Raw genomic sequence first — 23,171 nt, 5'->3', positions numbered from 1 at the left:
GGGGGATGAAGGGGCCTGGGCTCCCCGGGGGTGGCTGAACGGGGGAGGGGAGGGTAATACCCGGGGCTCTACCGGATGGAGCGTGCCACGGGCGGCAGCATGCGGGGGCGGGCCGCCAAGAGACGGGGACTCGCCGGGGCGCTGCCATGGGGCGCTGCCGGTGCCATGCGGGGACGGGCAGCAGCCCGCGGAGGAGCCCGGCTCTCTCACTCACTCACTCACTCACCTGCCCGCTCTCTCCTCACCCAGCCGCGGCGACTCCTCCGACTCCAGTTCGGCCCCAGGCAGCAGGCGGAAGAGGCAGCCGGGGCCGGGCTCGGCCGCAGAGACAGGGCGCTGGGCCCGACAGACACTCCCCCTTCTCACAGGCATGGGCCGGCCCCTATCCCGCTGCCCCGGCTCCTCATCCCCGCGGCACGGGCCAGGCAGCCCCGGCCCCTCCGAGCTTCCCTCCGGCCTCAGTCACCGGCCGCCCCCACCACGCGACCACCCCTTCTCACTCCCCCTCCCTCACTGGTCTCCCCGCCGCCATCTTGCCTGAGGGGAGAGCGTAGCGCGCAGGCGCGGCCGGGGGAATCCCGGCTCCAGCGGCCGGCCCTGGAAGAACCGGAATGGGCTCGGGGAGGCGATGCGCACGCGTAAAGAAGAAGCCTCTTAGTCTTCCCCCTTCCTTCTACACACACCTGCCGCGCGCTGCTGTTGGGGGCCTGGGCCGCTGCCGCCCTCCTTCCGCGGGGCTGCGAGCAGGGCGTGTGCTGTGGGTGGTTCCCGTACTGAGAAAGGCGACCCTGGGAAGAGCAAAAAACAGACCCTCGAGGCTGCCAGAGAGAGAGAGAGAGAGAGTGTGTCTCTGTGTGAGACTAAGCAGGGAGATATGTGCCCATGTGGGCACCTTCCCCCCGGCCACTGCAAGCTTAGTGACCCCGCAGGCAAACCCACAGAGGAAAGCGGTGAAACAAACACTTGCTGTATTAGCACGCAAAATACAAGAAGTTGCCCAACCGCATAAGGAACTCAATCTATTCAGCTAATCATAAAAGACTGAGAGGTATAAGCATCTTCAAAGGAGAAACTAGAGGGTACTAAAGACACGACAAGCACCAGTAGCTGAAAGTTAAAGCCAGACAAACTCAAAAATAAGGTTCATGTTTTTTATAGTGAGGGTGATCGACCATTAGAACAAACTACCAACGGAAGTAGTGGATTCTCCATCCCTTGCCGTCTTCAGAAGAACACTTCTTCTTTCTGCAAGTTATACAGTCAAACCCAAGTTATTGGGCTCCATGGAGGGGTAACAAAGTGAAATTCTATGACTTATGCTATAAGTCAGTTTGAATGATTTAAGATCCCTTCTGGCCTTAAAAAGAAGAGGACGACTTGTGGCACCTTAGAGACTAACAAATTTATTTAGAATCTGTGACTATCTCTGCATTATGCGCAATGAGGCTTTCCTTAAAAGTGATGAAGAAAACAATGTGAATGGAACAGAATGGAAACAGAGGTAGCCTCACAGCACGTAGGGCAACCTGCCGCCACATCAGAAATGGTCATTAATGACCAATGGGCACAGTGGGCAAAAACGTCAACATAATCATGGACAGATGGCTGGCCGTTTTACATTTTGGCTGTGTTTGCATTACTTGTCTTACTAAAGTATTATTGGAATGAATATTATCAGGGCACAGCATATTGCAGGCTTCTCTCAGATGTATAGTAATATATGCTATTGCCAACATACTGCCTAAATCTTGGCAAGATTACATTTTTATGGGTGTCAGTAATCATCAATTCCTACATACAAAAAACAACTAAATCACGTTTTAGGGTTAAATCAAAATTTACACAGAGGGAAAATTAAAACATACAATGTGTTACATTCCATAAAAAGGTAAAGGAGAATCCTTCCATGTCTACCATCAGGGCTTATTTGTAGGGCATATTTTATAGCACCAATTCCCACTAGTATTACATTCTATTTGATCATGCCAGTGGCACCCTCAGCGTCAAGTGCCATAGAACTGAGTTGCTATAAACCCTGATCTTTACAACAGGTCAGAGCATGCACAGCTGAATGGGAGATAACACGTTGACCAGTATAGTGGAAATTTAGTTTGATAGACTGACCTAATCAAAAAGGTTAGAAACTACTATTTTATATATTCTGTGTCATCAAATTATGTTGCATACTGATCGCTGCTGTTTCAAAGGCAATACCTCCTGGTAAATGTCTTTGTGCATTTAATCCCCTCAAGGTTCTCTGGGATATTGCCTAAAAATGAGATGAGAGAGGCTCAGTAAGATGCAATTCTAAGGGTGTTGGAATAAATCAGAGAGCATCAAGCTGTTTGACAATCTGAATGAACAAGATTTTAAATATCTCAGTAAAACACAGTAAAACCTTTCCTCATAACGGGGAGAGCCTTTCAAAACTCCCTTAATGCACTTTACAAGAGTCTGTCTTCAAATGACTGAAACTCTGTAGTTCAGGTGAAAAGAGTAGTGTTTATAAGAACAGTCAATGTTTAATTTAATTTAATTTAACTCAATGTTAAATCTGACTTTTTTCTTAGGGTACATCTCATTATTCAGGATGGACCAAAAAAAAAAAAAAGAGGAAAGGAGGAACACTTTTTTTAAGTTTTTATTTTCTTAAAATAAAACGCCGTGTTTCAAAATTGGCTTCCTTAAGGGAGGCATAAGCAAACTGCATTATAATCAGACTTTTTTTAATAAAAGGATTCAGCAAAAACAAAATAATCGATGGAAGTGGTGTTCAAACTATGTCCTGGTGGTGCCTTGCTCTAAACTGTGCCCTTTGAGGGGAGCTATGAAGGAAATTTGCATTAGATTATATAACAGAAAATGATCTCCCCCCTCTGATTTTTAAATTGAAGTGTTGGAATCAGGCCCATCACTACAGGGGGGCACTACCACACATCACATCACTGCCCTTGCCTGCGCAGCTCCTCAGCGGCTCCATTATTGGACACCTGCTGGAATGCCAGGAGGGAGAAACCAATTCTACTTGCTCCATCAACAGCTTTGGTGAAGGCTGTGGGAGCCCCAGAGAAAGGATAGGACCTTGACTGGGTCTGCCTGACCCAAGTGGAATGCCTAGCAAAGAACACGCAACCACTCAGGAAAACCCAGGTGAGGGGAAAGAGGAGAAGCTGAGTATCAATGTCCAGACTCTAGTTATGGTTTCCTGGGGGTTCTCTGCCTCAGCCCTGGTTGCTCTAACTTGTACCAGCTGGGTATGGTTTCCAAGGAACCATATGCCGCCTGAGATTAGCTAGAGGAAAGCATGTTCCTGTCACTCTCCCTCCCCACTTCTGCCACACCCTTTACAGGAAGGAAGTGTGGGAGTTGGCTATGTGCCTGCTGCAGTTCCCCCCTCCCGCCCCCGCAGATTGGGTAAGTGTCTGTCATGGAACCTGTGAGTATTGTCCACTCCCTTTGCACAGCAATGCAAAGGAAGCAAAACAGAATATCTGCCCCAAAGTATTCATCGTGCTCCTTTAGGTTGAAATAGTATGTTTGACTGGCAGGCTGAAAAGGTTGGAAACAAAAATCTATTATTATTAGGGCTGTCAAGCAACTAAAAAAATTAATCACTATTAATTGTACGATTAAAAAAATTAATCATGATTAATCATGACATTAATCACACTGTTAAGAAATAACAGAATACCATTTATTAAAATATTTTTGGATGTTTTCTACATTTCAAATATATTGATTTAAATTACAACATGGAATACAAAGTGTACAGTGCTCACTTTATATTATTTTTATTACAAGTATTTGCACTAAAAGAAACAAAAGAAATAGCATTTTTCAATTCATCTAATACAAGTACTGTAGTGCAATCTCTTTATCATGAAAGTTGAACTTACGCATGTAGAGTTATGTACAAAAAAACCTACGTTCAAAAATAATGTCAAATTTTAGAGCCTCCAAATTCTCTGAATCCTACTTCTTGTTCAGTCAATCACCTCAGACAAACAAGTTTGTTTACATTTGCAGGAGATAATGCTGCCTGCTTCTTGTTTACAATGTGAAAACAGGCATTCACATGGCACTGTTGTAGCCGATGTCGCAAGATATTTACGTGCCAGATGCGCTAAAGGTTCATATGTCCCTTCATGCTTCAACCTCCATTCCAGGGGACATGCATCTATGCTGATGACGGGTTCTGCTTGATAACAATCCAAAGCAGCGTGGACTGACACATGGTCATTTTAATTATATGAATCAGATGTCACCAGCAGAAGGTTGATTTTCTTTTTTGGTGGTTTGGGTTCTGTAGTTTCCGGAGCGGAGTGTTGATCTTTTAAGACTTCTGAAAGCATGCGCCACACCTCATCCCTCTCAGATTTTGGAAGGCACTTCAGATTCTTAAACCTTGGGTTGAGTGCTGTAGCTATCTTTAGAAATCTCACATTGGTACCTTCTTTGTGTTTTGTCAAATCTGCAGTGAAAGTGTTCTTAAAATTAACAACATGTGCTGGGTCATCATCCGAGATTGCTATAACATGAAATATATGGCAGAATGCAGGTAAAACAGAGCAGGGGACATACAATTCTCCCCCAACGAGTGAAGTCACAAATTTAATTAACACATTATTTTAATGAGCATCATCAGCATGGAAGCATGTCCTCCGGAATGGTGGGAATAACATGAAGGGGCATACGGATGTTTAGCATATCTGGCACATAAATACCTTGCAATGCCAGCTACAAAAGTGCCATGCAAATGCCTGTTCTCACTTTCTGGTGACACTATCAATAAGAAGAGGGCAGCATTATTTCCTGTGAATGTAAACAAACTTGTTTGTCTTAGCGATTGGCTGAACAAGAAGTAGGACTAAGTGGACTTGTAGGCTCTGAAATTTTACATTGTTTTGTTTTTGAGTGCAGTTTTGTAACAAAAAAAAATCTACATTTGTAAATTGCACTTTCATCACAAAGGGATTGCACTACAGTCCAGGTTGAGCCTCTCTAATCCGGCACTCCCTGGTCCGGCAACGTCCGTGGTCCAGCATAGGTGCAGACTCAGTGGGTGCTACGGGACTGGAGCACCCATGGGGAAAAATTAGTGGGTGCAGAGCATCCACTGGCTCCAAGTTCCCTCCTTTGTCCCCCTCCCCCCGCGCGCCGATGGCCCCGCACTTACCAACTCCTCCTCCTCCCTCCCAGTGCTTCCGGAGCACCACAAAATGCTGATTCAGGGCGTTCAAGCTCTGGGAGGGAGGGTGAGCACTTGGGGCTGGCAGCTGGGACTCCAAGCAAGGGGCCAGCGGCTGGGACCTTGGGCCAGCATCGGAGCCCCCGGGCGGGGGGCCAGTGGCTGGAACCCTGGGTGACAGAGGGGCCCCTGGGTGAGGAGCCACGCTGAGTGCAAAGCCTGGCGGTGCTGCAGCACCCCTCACACCCCTACTTCCCACCCACTGGCACTCTGCATTGACTTCCTGTGGTTCGGCAAATTCTATGGTTCAGCACTGGTCAGGTCCTGAGCATGCTGGACTAGTGAAATTCAACCTGTACTTGTATGAGGTGAATTGAAAAATACTGTACCTTTTGTTTACCATTTTTACAGTGCAAATATTTATAATCAAAACTAATATACACTTTGATTTCAATTACAATACAGAATACAATATATATGAAAATGTAGAAAAACATGCAAAATATGTAATACATTTCAATTGGTATGCTATTGTTTAACAGTGCAATTAAAACTGAGATTAATCACGATTAATTTTTTTAATCATGATTAGTTTTTTGAGTTAATCACGTGAGTTAACTGTGATTAATCGACAGCCCTAATTATTATTATAGATTTGTTTTACAGTACCATTTATAAATGACAATCAAGATCAGAGCACCATTGAGCTAAGTGCTATAGAGACAGATTCCTGCCCCAAACAGCTTACAATCTACATTTAAAGACAAGAAACCCCAAATGGATTTTAAAAAGTAGTGAGACAAAAGGATGAGAGTGACAGTAATAAAATTTGTTACACAGGTGTGTCAATACTTTAGTAGGGCAGCTAGTGCACAAGTGGATGAGGACATCAAACACAGAACAAGTTATAACTCTTGCTATGTTTAAATGAAATTAGCCCACCAAAAAGAAAAATTCACTAGCCGTCATGCCCACATCTGTAAATATTTATATAAGAAGGACCATTTTTAAAAGCTTTTTCCAGGGTCACTTTCACAGCTCCCTTTTCAAAAGTGCTTACATTCAGCTATGTTATGGCTAAATAAAAGAAGTAAACTGATCAGTAATTAAGTTAATTACATTAGTAAATACAATCATTGTACTTATTATCTCATTCTACAAAGGAAATAATTTCTTATAATTGGCAGGTGCAGTATTGTAAGATGGAAGTGGATTTAAATGGCAGTTTGTAGTAGTCATTTGCCATTGTCTGCCTCAGAGAATGAAGACCAGTCCAGATGAGAGTGGACGAACCATGAGAGCACTTCATCCAAGTGACGGTTCTACAAATACCTATTATCAATGTCTCATCACTCTTTCTTCACGACATGACCAAGTAGATGATCCCTAAAAGAAAGCTCGTTGCATCTTTATACATCTGGGTTTTGTGATTAATGAGACAATATGACAATGTTGTCGAGAATGTTCTCTTATCTTTATGTATCTGAGAGCATACAAATACGTTTTACCTTATTTTTACATCTTATTTGAGAGGCATCATGATCTAGTGGCAAGGGCAGTGGATTGGGACTCAGGAAAATCAAGTTCTATTCTATCTCTTCCCTGACCTGCCATGTGACCTGGAGGAAGTAATTTCACTTCTCTGTGCACTGTCTACCCTTCCAGCCTTTGTCTGTCTTATTTATTTATATTGTGAATTCTTCAGGGCAGGGACTGTCTCTTTTTATGTGTTTCCACAGTACCTCACATGATGGGGGTGCAATCTCTGTTGGGCCTTCTAGGAGATACCATCACACAAAAAATAGCAATAATTACACGTCCCCAAAAAAGTATTCTACAAGTCACAGAATGTATCATAGAATCATAGAATATCAGGGTTGGAAGGGACCTCAGGAGGTCATCTAGTCCAACCCCCTGCTCAAAAGCAGGACCCATCCCCAATTAAATCATCCCAGCCAAGGCTTTGTCAAGCCTGACCTTAAAAACTTCTAAGGAAGGAGATTCCACCACCTCCCTAGGCAACACATTCCAGTGTTTCACCACCCTCCTAGTGAACAAGTTTTTCCTAATATCCAACCTAAACCTCCCCCACTGCAACTTGAGACCATTACTCCTTGTCCTGTCCTCTTCCACCACTGAGAATAGTCTAGAACCATCCTCTCTGGAACTACCTCTCAGGTAGTTGAAAGCAGCTATCAAATCCCCCCTCATTCTTCTCTTCTGCAGACTAAACAATCCCAGTTCCCTCAGCCTCTCCTCATGAGTCATGTGTTCCAGACCCCTAATCATTTTTGTTGCCCTTCACTGGACTCTCTCCAATTTATCCATATCCTTCTTGTAGTGTGGGGCCCAAAACTGGACACAGTACTCCAGATGAGGCCTCACCAATGTCGAATAGAGGGGGACGATCACGTCCCTCGATCTGCTCGCTATGCCCCTACTTATACATCCCAAAATGCCATTGGCCTTCTTGGCAACAAGGGCACACTGCTGACTCATATCCAGCTTCTCGTCCACTGTCACCTCTAGGTCCTTTTCCGCAGAACTGCTGCCTAGCCATTCGGTCCCTAGTCTGTAGCTGTGCATTGGGTTCTTCCGTCCTAAGTGCAGGACCCTGCACTTATCCTTATTGAACCTCATCAGATTTCTTTTGGCCCAATCCTCCAATTTGTCTAGGTCCCTCTGTATCCTATCCCTGCCCTCCAGCGTATCTACCACTCCTCCCAGTTTAGTATCATCCGCAAATTTGCTGAGACTGCAATCCACACCATCCTCCAGATCATTTATGAGGATGTATGTTGTACATGTTTTACATTTCCTGCATCAACCATCTTATGCAGAGAGAGTATAGAATCTGAGGAAAAGGCAGGTAATTTCTATTTAGGTTAACATGAAAGTCTGAAAAGTTGAAGAGGAAAACAGGAGGTGAATGAAAACAATTCTACCTGGAGGGAAGAGCAGTTACTAAAAAGGCTACTAGGAACATGAGAAGCTACCGTGGTATAAATGTAGGATTCCATCTGGCAGGCCACATAAATTGTAGAAGACGACAAAAGATGCTATTTGGGGGAAATACAGTAGTTCTGAATCTGTAACCACAGAGCCCTTAAACATATTTTTAGCTAGGCCAGGTTTTAAAAACCTAAAAGGATATGTTGAACAGGTGTATTTGCTGCTGTAGCACAACAGACACAGACTTCTAAGTAGAAGCCCTCCCTCAAGAATTGGTTCCTCAGTTGGTAGACCACAAGGCTCAAGTATGACTTGAGAGATGGATCAAAAGGGAACCTGGCCTTGATATAGCAAATCTAAGTTCAGGAAGGCTCCACCACTGAATTCATTAGGTCAGAAAACCTGGATCACTGAGACACTAAGAATAGACACTGGTCTGACTTAGGACTCTAATATAAAAAAAACCAAAAAACATCTGCTCTCATGGTCATAGGATTGAAAACTGAAGGACATCCATGAAGCCCCGTGTTTCTTTGCATTAGCGTAAAACAAAAGCCAGCCTACCAGATTCTGTGAGTCTGAGGGACAAAGATAATTGCATGGAAAAGGTCCGCACTTTTCTGCACTAGACTAGGGAAGGTGAGAAAGAAAATAGGGAGGTGAGAAACTTGAATATTTATGGACAAGGACCTTGAGTTCAGTCCAGGGAATGACTGACTCTGAGTTCTGCACAATCCCAGATATCTGAAGACATTTGGGCTCAACAAAAGGAGCACTGCTAGCCAAGCACCTACTGCCTTCCAACAAGGCTGTTGACTGGCATAAGATATAAAAGGGCAGGGAGATTATTCAGCCTCCGGACCAAATTCAGTGGTGGTACAAGCATGTGGTCTTTCCACTCAAGTCTATGGCCTTAAAGGCCTTAAGTGGTGTTTGCTCTGGTGCAAATGGAGAAAGAGGCAGAGTGCAAGCCTCAAAAATAATTCCTTCAGTTACTCAAAAACTAGTGTGTTGCACCTAGGTGAAACCAAAATGACAAATAAGAGAAACCTGATATTACTAGGAAGAGATTCAGAGGCTGACAAAATGCTTATCAAGCTGGCTCTATTAATGGAAACAGTGCTTAGAATTAGATAGCTCTTTTGTAGTGGTTTTGTTAAGGTCTATAAAAAACTCTTACAAGGGCAGAACACATTGGTGGAGTTTGCAATGGAATCAGAGTCCAGCTGTTACATCACAAATGCCTGTGATTCACAGAAGAATTATTCATGGTGGCCCTAGCCACTAAATACTGTCAAAAACTACATTGTGAGTAAAGCAGACAGCTGGGAAACTTTAGAAATATTATCTGAAATGTCACAATAAGGACTGAGTTGTGACTAAACTAGTTCTGAGATATTAGTCAAGTCTACATTGCCCTAGTAACAAATGCAATATGACTAGCATGTCTTAGGGCCCAAGAACATATTTCAAAAGCCCATCTGACAACCACACTGTCCTGTAAGTGGCATCTAAGCAAGTAGTCATGGAACCCATAGGAAGAGGTGCCTTGGACGTAAGGGCTACATAGTAGCTACCATTTTAGGGAACTTCAAAAAATAAACCAAAATGACAAAAAAGAGAAACCTGATATTACTAGAAAGAGATTCAGAGGCTGACCAAATGCTTATCACACTGGCTCTATTAATGGAAACAGTGCTAAAGTGAGTCACAGGCCACCTGTACCCTCTCAGACCCAGCACAGCTGACTGCAAGTCTTCAGTGTTTTGGAGGGCTTCTCCTGGGCCCTCTCACCATTTACGCTCAACTCCCCACTTTTTAAAAAAGATTATCTTGGCATCAGACAAAGATATTTTCCTCAAAATGAAAAATTTCTCCTCATATCCCATCTTTTCCTATCAACTTATTCATATGAAGTCTTACTATTCCATACACATTATCAAAATCATTTCCATGGCAAGAGACTAATGCATAAACAGAGAACTACAGTTTTGCTACAGAATTAAGCTGATAGAGAAGCTGGGCTACAAAAAATAAAGCTCTTTTTAAAACAATATCTTAAATGCAGTAATTGGTAAAGATAATTCATGTCTGAGAATACAGTACTCCATAGTGCTAAACACATACTCAGGGCTCCAATAATTATAGTGAGGAGACTATGGATACATACTGTCAGAGTAGCTTGTTTATATCTTAGTTTTTTTCTTTGTTTAAAAGTTGGCACCAATTTGAAAAATCTTCTTTAAAGATTCCTTAAAGATGGTGTGAGTCCTTCAGCCAAAATATAACATTTTTAAACTACGTTTTCTCAAAACAAATGCTTTCTTATTCCAATTTAGAGCTTAATCCTGATATTAGTTACATGAGCATGCATTACCACATGTTGTAAAATCCCTTTTACAATCAAACTAGAATGATTGACCAAAATAATACGGTAACGCTTTTGTAAGCCCTTTTTGACCATTGCTGTACATTGCTGTCATATTCCTAATAAGAGAGGTTTCACAGTAGCAGCCGTGTTAGTCTGTATTCGCAAAAAGAAAAGGAGTACTAGTGGCACCTTAGAGACTAACCAATTTAATAATTTTGGTTAATCTCTAAGGTGCCACTAGTACTCCTTTTCTTTTTGCTAATAAGAGAGGAACTGCTGATGCTCCTACTTCATGAGATTCTATTTACTAGGAGGACGGTTGTCAATGGCTAATAATTGTTTTATGCACTTTTAAAGAATGATGATGAGTGATACTGAACATCCTCCACTCCCACTGAAGTCAATGGGAATATAATATTCATCATTTTGCAGGATCAAGAAATTAAGTTTCTTATGGTAGCCATAATTTTCTACTTTACTTGTAATTTTATATTATGTGGACGTTAAAGGAATGGAAAACAAGCTATAAGCTTATGGTATGGGAAAGCCATGTATTGGTGACCACATACTATTTGGGTGTCTTGTTTTGTAGTTCTTTTCTACCATATTATGGGGGGGAAAAGGAATTAAAAATTGATTGGATTTATTCAGCCCTGAACTGGATTAGCTTAATTAAAAACAAAAGTTTAAAAAGTGATTTCTCCAATACAGTAAAAGTTGTACAAGCTTTGAGTGTTAAATTTTTAATGTTTAGAACAATTTAAAATTAAAAACAACAGGGGAGCTGTACATCAGTAACTACTTCATATGATTTCTCACTTCAGCTCAGTTTCTTTTTACTGTAATTTGGGAAGTTGGCAGCTTGTTTAACATTCCACGGGGGACTTCTTTGGGTCCAGCCAAACTGTTTGCAGAATGACACTTCAATGCTGGAAAAAAAATAGCATTGGCAGGCAGTTTATACAATAGCTAATATAAAGCTCTGAACTCATAAAGTAGAGGTGCAGGAGTCTGCTGACTTAATCACTTCCAAGACAAGAAGCAGCACAGTCAGGTTAGAAAGGCCTTTGCCCTCCAGTGATCTGAGTACAGCAAAAGTGAAAGATTATAGCATGTGGATTTCAACCAGAAGTAAAAGCAATGAAAACATCATATTTACAAAAAGTTTCTATGAATTGTTCCAAGTGAAGACATGCCCTCTTAATCCTCTCAACCTTTTGCTTATGATGAAATGCAATATCTGACATGTCCTTTATCAGGGAAGTAAACCCCGAACTTGCAGTGGTGTGGACTCCCTGTTCTAACAGGTATTTCCCATCTCTAACTGTTGCAATTCAGCCCATTTGAACCAGTACTGCTGTTGTTTGCATTTTGAGTACCCTATTAGAAAAAACAATATATATTTTTGGATGGGGAATGGAGCATTTCTATATTCTGCTTTCTAGAACACAACTTTATTTTGTAAATTTAAAATATCTTCAACTTTCATCCTGATATCTTTATAGTCTGATATGTAACAGGAGCTTTTGTCCCTTAATACCCCTTTAGTTCTGTGAAATTCAAATGAACATCAGTAGTCAGCACAGTATGTTGATTAGCAGAATGTGTTTTGTCACCATCATCTGAATAGCCAGGAGATAATGCCTCAGTACAATAAAACAGTCAGTAGTATGCCAGAGAGATGCTTCTAGCAAGCTCCACTCTGGTTGATAATTTCATGTAAAAGTCTTATAAACTTCATTTTTGGCCATTACCTATACCAGACATTTTTTCTTAAAATTTCCTGCCATTGCTACCCCAGTGTAGCTGCACTCATGGGAAATTTAGTTTAGATAGGCTTCCAGTCATTTTTCCATGGTGTCATGTAGATCTGCAGTGTGCAATTAGACAACACAGTGGTTAAAATGCCAGGAGCTAGTTTATATCAGCACTCCCAGTGTTGCCACTATCAATAGTTAAATCAATTATGCTATGTCTACACTGGCCAGAGAAACTGTGTTAGCACCTCTGTAATAAACCACAGAGTTTCTAATAATTTCCCTGATCAGTGTAGGGCATTACTGTGATGTAAACCAACTTACAAAACAGTAGTGATGCAATACACCCCTGTATTCACACCCTAAACATTATTGTAATAATCTTTGTACAAAGTATGCCTTGTAAGGTCACATTTGAACATTCTTAGTTTGTTGGACAGTATTGTCCTGGTAAAATACACATGGCAACATTGTATGTGAAGTTAAAAGATTCTCCTGTATGGTGTTATTAACGCATGCTCCAAACCCCACAGCTCTGCCCAAACAGAAGTTGGCGAACAGATCTGTCCTAAACTAAGGAATGTGTGCTTGCCTTACTTTGCAGTTTAAGCAGTAAACAGAGTCATCAAGAAGGGGTGTAAAATAAAGGAAGTTCAAACAGGTGGGAAAAAAACAGCAGGGAATGTTCTTCCACATAATCTCTTTCTTTTCAAGCAGAGGACTTAAACTATAAAAAGTAGGGACAAACACCCCAAGGCACCGCCTTCTCTCTCTGTCTCTCTGCCCAATTTATTCACTGCACTTGAACAGACAGAGGAAGCCGCCAGTGGACTTTGGGGTAGGAGTCCTGACCTAGCGAGTTTGGTCAGTAAGACTGCTGAAAGCATGTGGTGAAAAAACTTTGCTTTGAATCTAATGTAGTTCGTTAAATTGGGCATCAGTAGGCATTTTATTTTTATTTTTATTTTAAGCATTTCTGACTTTTATGCCTCATTACTTGTACTCACTCAAAATCTATCTCTTTGAAGATAAAACACTTGTTTTATCTAATCCAATGTGTTCAAGTTGAAGTGTCTGGGTAACTCCATTTGGGATAACAAGTGCATATTATTCCTTACGGGCATAATGGATTTAACATATTTGTACTGTCCAGGAGAGGGCTATTTAAGCATGTTTTGCTAGAGAGATCCTAAAGATGTTGGTGCTACTATACATGGCTTTGCAGAAGCGTCTTTAAAAAGGGACAGTGCTGCACTCCTGCAATGCCTTTCAATATATCCTATAACTCTTGAGAACAGTACTTCATACACTCTATTTAGGAAAATCAAATTGGCATTTTTAATACTCCAAAGACAAGAGTTTTCAGTTCAACTAAACTGTAGAGATAAGATATGAATATGTATTAGAAATAGTTACATATTTCTGTGAAAGATTAACTTCAAGCATTTTAGTCATGACTAGGTGAAAAATTAAAGTTAAAAATAGCTAGTACCATCAATACTAATTATTTAATTCATCAGAATAATTCTCAACAGTACACATCTCTTAGATGTACATTAAAGCCCAAAATGTCAGAAGTGTCCACTAATTTTTGGTCCTTAGTTTTTTGGTACCCAAATATAACACCTAGATCTTAATCTCCAGAGACATTGAACATGCAAAATTCCAAATGAAGCTAAAAAGAAGTGGAGGTGCAAGTGCTCAGCTCCTCTGACAAACTGGATCTTAATGTACATTCCTAAACATTGAGGCACCCAAAGTTAGTGGATACATTTGACAATTTTAGCCTATGTGTCTTTGACAGGTATTTAGACACACTTATCCTCCCTGACTTTGGATAATGGAGCTGTTTAAATTGTTTGCAGAAATTAAGAGGGACTGGTTAAATGCACCATATTCCAAACTCATTCAGAAAGTTATGTACATTAGTCACTAAGTGGGAAATAATCTTAATATGTCAAGCTAATGAGTATTTAGCATAGTCATTATTCATGGAGTTTTATGAAAGTTATTGCTATGCTAGTTTAGCAATCCTGTATTATTTGCACATCCAGGTATCTCACTCACCCAAGTTCAGTGGGAGTTTTGGGTTCACAACATATGGAGGGCCAAACTCTTGGGAAGCCATTTTTATGTAGCTAAAAACCTCAAACGTTTTAAGAATTTCACTATTGCTATATGTGCACTAAAAGAGAAGGTTTTTGAGAAACTTTTCCAGAAAAAAATGTTAAATTATGTGAATGAATGTAAACTTGTCAGGTCAAATTCAGAAATTATATACAAGGTGTTGTAAGTTAGATCACCTCTTGTTAATTTAGGCCTCGTCTACACTGGCCATTAAGCAGATTCGCTTTTATAGATATGCTCAAGGCCGTTAGCCTTTTGTGAAGTTTAAAACACAGGAATTCAAAGTAGATGACTGGGGAATCTCCTGCACCTCAAATAGGAGGAGCGAGAGCTGTTGGTCCCAATGGCAAGGGTGTGTAATGACAAATTTTTGTAGCAGTCATTTCAAAGTCTGGTTGAAATACTCCACCAGACAGTCTGTTTGGGAATGATATACAGAGGTGCAAATGGTCTTGATTTTTAGAAGATTGCACAATTCTTTCATCACCAATGATGTGATGGTCCCCTGATCTGTTAAAATCTCTCATGCACCCCTACCCTGGCGAAGAGCTTCATCAATTCTGTAGCAATGGCTTTAGAGTTCATTGAGCATACTGGAACAGCCTCTGGGTATTTTATGGCATAATCTATTATTACCAAGATATATTTATACCCCACTGCACTCTTTTTGAGAGGCACAAAAGGTCCATCTCTATATTCTCAGATGGGGTGTCCACCAACAGGAGGGGGACTAAAGACCCCCATCAGTATTCCCTTGGGAGCAACTAGATATCTTCCAGGTATGAGGCACAGAAGTCAGTGACAGCTTTATACATTCCTAGCCAGTACAAACAGGCCATAATTTGGTCCTGGGTCTTCTCTTTGTGCAGATCTCCTGCAAAAGGCATGTCATGAGCCAACCACACAATTTTGTGATAATGTGGCCATGGAACTAGAAGCTGTGTCCAGACCCCACTCCACCCCCATCTGTTGGTCTTTTTCTATGTGGTAAAGTTGCTCCATGTGGAACTCAAACCATGGATGTAGACTGTCCTTTTGAGGGCCAACTATTTCCCCATTCACCTTGGCCATCTGACTGTATGATTGATTCAGGGTTTCATCTACTCGTTGTTCCTTGACAAAGTTGGAGAAACTCATCAAAATATTCCCTCCCCTTGTAGAGTGGCTGCTGCCAGCTTCTTGTCAAGGTGGGAGACTGAGGGGATGCTTTGTTGTCTGGGACCCCCTTCTCCAGAGTCCATCTCCTCGCCTACATTTACGAGACTCTTTGGGTTTAAACCCCGCTCCTCTGGGATATTTGAGTCTAAGTATAAGGGGTTTCTGGGGGGGGGGCTGCATATCTCCTCTATATGTCCCTGAAATGCTCTCAGTCCCTACACAACATGACTGGGTATGTGAGGGTGGAGGCTTGTCTCACTACCAAGTACCTAACCACTATACAGCACCATCAGTAAGTGCTGCCCATCACACACCATAATGGAGTTGAGCATCTACTATACATAATAATACACACACACACACAGTCTACATTAAAAGAAAGTTAAAGTTAGAAAATCAATTAAGACATTAAGAAATGCCAGAATGAAGGCTACCTGTGCAATCTTATTTTGGCCCCTTTGTAGCAATGCATTATGAGACAGTCTTTAATTACATGATTGTTTATTATTTTTTCCACATGACCCATGCCTCATTCAGTGCTCAGGATGGATGGTGTTCACTGAAGGAGCAGCTATTCAACATTTTTTTCTCAGTGCTCAATGTGTGGCCCTAAGTCTTCCTACTTTACTCATTATTCAGTTTCCTATGTTTTTAAAAAAGCAACTTGAAAAACAGAGATTCCATCATGAGTATTCATACTGACACCCACATCGATCAACAGCAGGCTTGGAACCCTTAGATCCACCACCCAGACCTCTGCCACTTGAGCTAAGGCAGTAACTGACAGTAGTAATAGATTGTCATCCTCTATGTGGACCAGTCACTTTGCCAGTGGGTTTCACACAAATTTGCTGGCAGCACAGGATTGTTGAGACTCAGGAATCTTGGGTTCAATTCCAAATCCTGTAGGAGAGCGTATTTTCATGAGCATACATCCTTCTCTCCCTGTTCCCCCAAGCCTGACCCCTTCTGCCCTAGTTTTCTTCAACCTGCCCCTTCCCAGTCGGTCAGTCATCCCACAAACCACATCTCCTCATCCCAGTCTCTGCCTCCACTCTCATGGGCTTCTCATCCCACTTTTGGCCTACTTGCCCAGCCAGTCTCAATCTCCCCCTTGTGGCTCCTAGTCCAAGTTTCCAATCCCTGGCTCAAAGTCCCACTTTTTCTCCCTAGGTTCCTCATCCCAGTTTTCTCCCACACAGGTTCCTTGTGCAGCCAGTCCTAGTCTTTACTCCAAATCTCAATCTCCCATCCCCTCTGTTCCTCTCAATCCCAGTCTGTCTCCACTACCATCCTCCTCCCCAGGGAACTGGCAAATGTGATGGTGATCCCTTGGCAAATTTCAATCCTCTGCTCCAAAACAAGGAGCTGCTAGAACTTCCCAACAAAGCAGTTGTAAGAATTGTTTTTAACTTGGGTGAAATAGCATTTTTCTCTAATTTTGTTTTTATAAAAACTGAACCATTTTTGCTGAAGCTTTTCAAAACAATTCAGCCTGAGGCACACATCTGGCCTGGGATGCTTCAGTCCTAATGGTTAAACTTTGGTAAAGTTATAAGCAACTGAAAAACACGGTTTCATAATGGGAAGTGTCAGACAACCTTAACTGCTAGGTGGCACTACTAGTACCAATTACAATAATTGAGCAAAAATTGGACTTTCCATCTCACCAGACATTCATGTATTTGGAAGTTTGTTTTTGTCCTGACTTCTGACAAAAAATCAAATATCAAAATTTTGCATTATGCAAATTCCACAAAAATTTGAATCAGAAATGTCAAATCATTTAGTTCAGCAGAAATGTACGGCTGATAGGAACCTTGAGAAGTCAGCCGCTCTCCCTGAGGCAGGACCAAGTAAAATTTCCATTTTGCTGAAACTGCATTTTTGGTCAAAACAATCAATATGATGGAAAACTCCCAATCAGCTCTAATATTGCAACAATACAAATTTCACTTACAATACATAGCACCTTCCATCAAATAATCTCTAACAGTTGTACATAAAGCAGAGGATTCGAAAATTCATCAGAATTGACTACAGGACACTATTTAGCTTTATAGTTCCAGATACATAGGAAAAGGAGAGTATCCAGAGCCCAGTAAAATGAAAGAAACTTCTGCAAGGACCCCAGAAGATATATTTCTTCCTGGACCTGAGCCCAGGTACTCAACTAAAGAAGAAAAATCTGGATCGAGAATGAAGAGAGATGCAAAATACAAGAAAGCCAAGCAGTACCCTGTCAACCCAATGTGACCCTGGAAAAAGCTAGAGAGTGCTTTTGGGTCTGTTAACTAAAGAGGCTTGGAGCTGTAAGCTAAGAAACTGCTCCTTTTGTTTTTTGTTCTTCCCGCATTCAGAGGAAGACTTTGTACACTCCTTGTAAATAAACAAGATTTCATCAAAGAAAATGCCAGACTCCATCAATTTCTACTTCCAACTGGAACAGCCCCAGGGCCCAGCACTTTGACCAGCTGCTTGGGTCAAAAAGGGGCAACACTGTATTGCAGGAAAGCTCCAAATTAGATACGCAGGAGACAGAGTCTGCACAGCATCTTCAGGTTAAAATAACCTCAAAAGACCAGACCCAGGTGCTTAACCCTGACTCTGAGTATCCCAGAGATTGAGGAATTTTCTTTTTATCCTATTTGTCTTACAGGTTGATGTTAATAAGTGTTATAAAGGTCACTTATAATTGTAGACATATTGCTAGAATCCTGTGGGGAGTTACATTATACATTTAATAGAAGTAATATTAGTATGCCTTTGCATTGTATACACTGCATTAATTTAATGTAGAGATTGGGTTTAATGAGCATCACTATTAATTAGATGGGTCATTTTAAATGCAAAGGGGTCACTCGTTTCCTTTGGACAGAACCCTTGGTTTTTCTCTTGTATTTTTTAAAGGAGAGAAATTGTTAAGGATTTCAGGGAACTATTTGAACTGGCATCCTATACATCTCCCATGAGCTGCAGATTAAACAAAATGCATAGCAATATGTTTTGAAATGATATGAAGACAAAATTATGAGTCTATTTGAACTTCCATTTACTAGTGTAATTGAATCTAAGATTGATTTTTTTCTCTCTTCTTTTTGAATACTAGCCCTCAATAAAGAGATTGCTTATTTATAACATTTGTGAATCTTCATTAAAGTCCAGCTCATTTAATGTTCACTCAGACAAAACTCCCAGTGAAGTCAATGGACATTTTTTGACTTAAATACTTCAGAATTTGACCCTAAATTGCTTAGGAAGGTTGTGGAATCTCCATCCCTGGAGATTTTTAAGAACAGGTTAGACAAACACTGTCAGGGATGGTAGAGAATACTTAGTCCTGCCATGAGTGCAGGGGACTGGACTAGATGACCTCTCAAAGTCTCTTCCAGTCCTATGATTTTATGATTCCATGTGCAAGTCTCTGCAGGATGTGGGCCAAATTTGGCCAGTAGAATTTTTGTTACTAATGAGTAAGGGTAAGATTATGTCACAGAGGTCATGGATTCCATGACTTCCAAAGACTTCCATGACATTTTCTGCTTCAGATGCAGGGCAGCGGAGCAAGAACTGTCAGTTGCAGGGGGATCTTGGAGTGCTGAGCCACTGGGGCTGTAGTGGGGACCCTGGAACTGTCAACAGCTGCGCTGCAGCAGGTGCTGGACCCCCTCCCCCTCCATAGTGGGGCTCAGGCTCTCTTCCCCACAGCTTGGGCTTCAGTCATTCCCCCTCCCCTCCCATTATTTTTAGTAAAAGTCACAGACAGGTCACTGGCTTCTGTGAATTTTTGTTTGTTCTCCGTGACCTGTCCGTGACTTTTGCTAAAAATAAGCATGACAAAAACTTAACCTTACTAATGAGGATGCACAAGATAGAAAGAGCCCAGTCTGAAGTTGCAGGATTAACAAGTTGGAAGGAAAACCAAACATGGGACACTCCACAATGCCTTTTGTATAATTAGAACCACCCTTTAATTATACCAGGCACTGTCACAACTACTACAATAAACACACACAGGGCAGGGATTCTCAAACATTTTCATAGGGTGAGTTGCATCTTATTAGAGACAGTGTTTCCTGTGCATTTCCATTCTCAGTTACAATTCCATAAAATCCCTGTGGCAACTTCAATTGCCTTAACTGAAGATAATACTCTGAAAGTATTTAGTTTTAGCTGTCTTTTAATGCAGTTTAGCAGCTGGAGACAGCACCATGTAGGAAGGCCCTCTCTCCCTTTACCACTGTTTGGGTACCGCTGCTATAGGCAGATTAAATAAATAACTAGCATACGTACACTCACCACCACCATTAGTAGAGGTACATGTCTGACAAGTGGGTATGTAATGATACCTTGGGAAATTGATATACTGCACTCCTTTTAAGTGACAATACAACTCTATTTCTTGTCGTTTCATGTGCTCTCAGACACTGTACAATAATCTAATGTGTTGCATTTCTTTGCAGATTCAGAGAAACAGATTTAATTATTCTATCCTCCATTTGTGGTGGAGGTCATCCAGGAATGGGCTGTCAGCTGCCTCACCCGATTCTGACTCATCTTATGTCCAGAGGTGTCTAGCTTCCCCAGAGCATTAGCTAAGTGAAATTTTGTACATCAGATTACACCTCTTCTTACCTTTTCCTTTGCTTCACATTCATTTTTTCATTCATGACTTCTCTTTTCTCCATGTGCTGTAATCTGGCTCCTCTTCTCACAGATCACCTGTGTACATTCTGTAAAAGTGGTACACCCACATTTGAGGGTAGGATGACAAGCAACCTTCCGTCCCAAGTGCACTGTCTTACTGGTGAGTCAACATAATTTCTTGACTACTTTAGGCAATCATTAACGCATATGGTCTAAAAGTACTATGTCCATCTGCATTTCAACGCAGCTGGAGATACAAGCTTTAGGGGACCACTCCCTCTCAGTCAGTTCCCTCCCTATGTCATTTATATGCTAACATTGTATCTTAATTCCAATTTCTGGTATTTATTTTCTATTTGAGAGATTTATTTTGATGGCAGTTATGACTTTTTAATAGTAAGGCAAATTGGTGTTTATCGGTCAGAATATTTTGGTTCCATAAACTGAACATTACAGAACAAGATTTGTAATTAATGGGTCTGATTAATTACTACATTACTTCGGTTGATTTCAATGCAGTAACACCAGAGTAAAGCCGAAGCAATGCATGGTAAATCAGGCCCAAAATTCTGGTCTCACACTGGTTTCACACTAGTGTTACTCACTGATTTTTAATGACATTACTCCTGATTTAGGTCTTGGGTAAGTAGACAAGTTGTACCACTTTAACTACACTAATAAAGTTAAAGTGGTACAACACACTAGTGTGGACTCAGTTATGTTGTATAAAGGTGCCTTATACTGGAATAGCTTGTTTTGCTTCCCTACACACAAGTTTTTGTACTGGCATAACTATTTAGGTAAAAAAATCACACATCTAACTGAAATAGTTATATCATTACAAAAACTGTGTGTTGACCAGTTGTGAGATCAGAATCAGGCCCTAAAAAGGTGACTGGCATTTATATCTTTCTCTTTAACAGTTTTGGCCTAATTCCTCCCCGCACTCCCCATTATACTTGGGGAAATTACCATTTTATCAAAAATGTGAACACTGCAAGAATTGTGAATTTTTGTGGATTTCTGTGTTTGATTTGCAAATGCTAATTCTCACATGTTTGTTTTGGTTGCATTTTATCAGTATTAACTGGAAATGCTAATAATGCTTCCTCTTGTGATCCAAATGCTTGTCAACTACACCAGTCAAATAAGATCAAATTCATGATGTGCTATAGCATCCCTTCCTGTGGAAAAGCCTATGGAGATAGAAGAGTTAGAAGAAAATTTTTGCATGGTTGAGGTTAGTGGTCATACCTCTCAACTGTCCCATTATTTTGAGGAAGATCACCCATATTAGTCCCAAAGTCACCTATGTTCCTTACAAATTTAGTGTCCCCTGATTTACATCATTGAAAATAATTTTCATACAAAATAAAGAATCATGAAACTGAAATTATAGAATGAGCCATTTACACTAAAGGGAAGGAATCCCACAGCATTTTAATCATCCTCCATGAATGATGTTTTTGCGTCTTTCATTGTCAGTCTTTGTCATACATTGCGTGCCACATTTAGGCCTGGGCAGCTTGAAAGGTATGTTAGTGGTGGCAACGTGGCAATGTAGGAGTATTGCCAACTTCAAAGAGTCAAAAGTCATGATTCATGCCCCCAAAATCATGGCATTGGCTTAAAATTGTTAATTTAATAATAATTATTGGGTTATTTGATTTGCCTTTTGGTTTTTGAGCCTTTCTGGTGCTCTCAGGTCACATTTTCAAGCTTTTTTCTGGGACTCTGAGGGCTAGAAACATTTGTTGTTGTTGTTGTTTTTAAATGAAAACTGAGATTCTCATGTAATCACCTGATTACAGGTGGAGCTTCAAGTAAAACACCAGGTAGCAGAAGACTTATGATAAAATCATGAAAGTTAGCAATACTGCACTTGCCTAACTGTGTGAAAACCAAAGCCTGGGAAATAGTGACACGAACCCTACAGGACTCTCAGGATATCCATGCTGAACATTCCCCCCTCCGTGAGCCTCTGAGTCCCTTCAGCCACACTGGCAACATAGTTTGCTTTGCTGTCTTCAGCTCCACAACCACAGCAGCATGCTACTTTCCTCACCAAAGGGGTACTTAAGGGCATGGAGGTGGGAATTAATATTGAAATAAAAATAATTGAAGCTACACAGGTATTTGTTGCAAAACTTAGGGCCAGGGTTTTTAAAAATGAGTATCTAGTGGTAGGCTTTTAAGTATACATTTGGCCCTTGAATCAGTGGCTTCTTTTTCAAAATTATGAGTTACTAGTAGTATAAAATCTCAGCACTCCAGAAAATGTTGACATCAAGTAAAGGTACAGGCCATCCAGCCTATGATAAAGAGGGAGGTGCCATAGAACCAGAAAGCCTCAGCTGTGTTGACAATGAGGTTTATTGTTAAAATGGTGCACTTGAAACAAATAAGGAGGGCTTGGTTCCCAGAAAAGTGCAATAAACAACCAGCATTGCACAGTCACTGTAATAAACATAAGAAAATAATTCCACATATTCACTCAGTAGAGAATGAAGTTCATAATTCAAGCTCCTTTCCTTGCCTTGTCCGTACAAGTAAACTGTGTTCAAGTGCTCTGGCCCCTCATTTATGTTTACAATTCCTTCTTTGACAAACCTTTATCTTCTTATATCTGTTTATGTATCTGTTCAAAGAGGGCCTCTATACAGAACCAGCATGTTACCTTAGTGGCCAGTCTGGATGCTGAGGATTTCCACAGGTGCTCCAAGAAGGACGTCTCCCAGTCACCCTGACCATTAGACAGTAGCAGAGCTGTGTTGTGGCAGCTACAGGAATTGCCCCTTACTGTAGAGGAGAATGGCTAGTGGATCCCATAAGCCACTGGCCCCTGATCTGCCCCCAAAACCTTCCCAGACCTTCATTGGGATACAGGAAGCGCCCCATAAGCAGAACTCTCTGGCATTCAAGATGTCCCAGATCTTTATCCTTTTTTACAGCAGCACTGGTATGGATTAGA

At 41.2% G+C, this 23,171-nt stretch overlaps 1 protein-coding gene across 3 annotated transcripts in view; it reads right to left on the bottom strand.

Moving 5' to 3' along the window:
• Positions 1-470, bottom strand: part of APC (APC regulator of WNT signaling pathway) — a 191,089-nt gene extending 190,619 nt beyond the window's left edge. For all 3 annotated transcript variants that reach the window (XM_084627702.1, XM_084627701.1, XM_084627704.1), the window contains exon 1: positions 227-470. The gene's annotated coding sequence lies outside the window, so the exon portion shown is untranslated. The remainder of the gene's footprint in view (positions 1-226) is intronic.
• Between the last annotated feature and the right edge of the window lie 22,701 nt (positions 471-23,171).

The sequence above is a fragment of the Lepidochelys olivacea genome (genome assembly GCF_965140295.1).
Source record: "Lepidochelys olivacea isolate rLepOli2 genome assembly, chromosome: 5".
Lineage (NCBI taxonomy): Eukaryota > Metazoa > Chordata > Testudines > Cheloniidae > Lepidochelys > Lepidochelys olivacea.
Note: the sequence above shows the minus strand (reverse complement) of the source record. Positions and strands in the feature narration are given on the sequence as shown.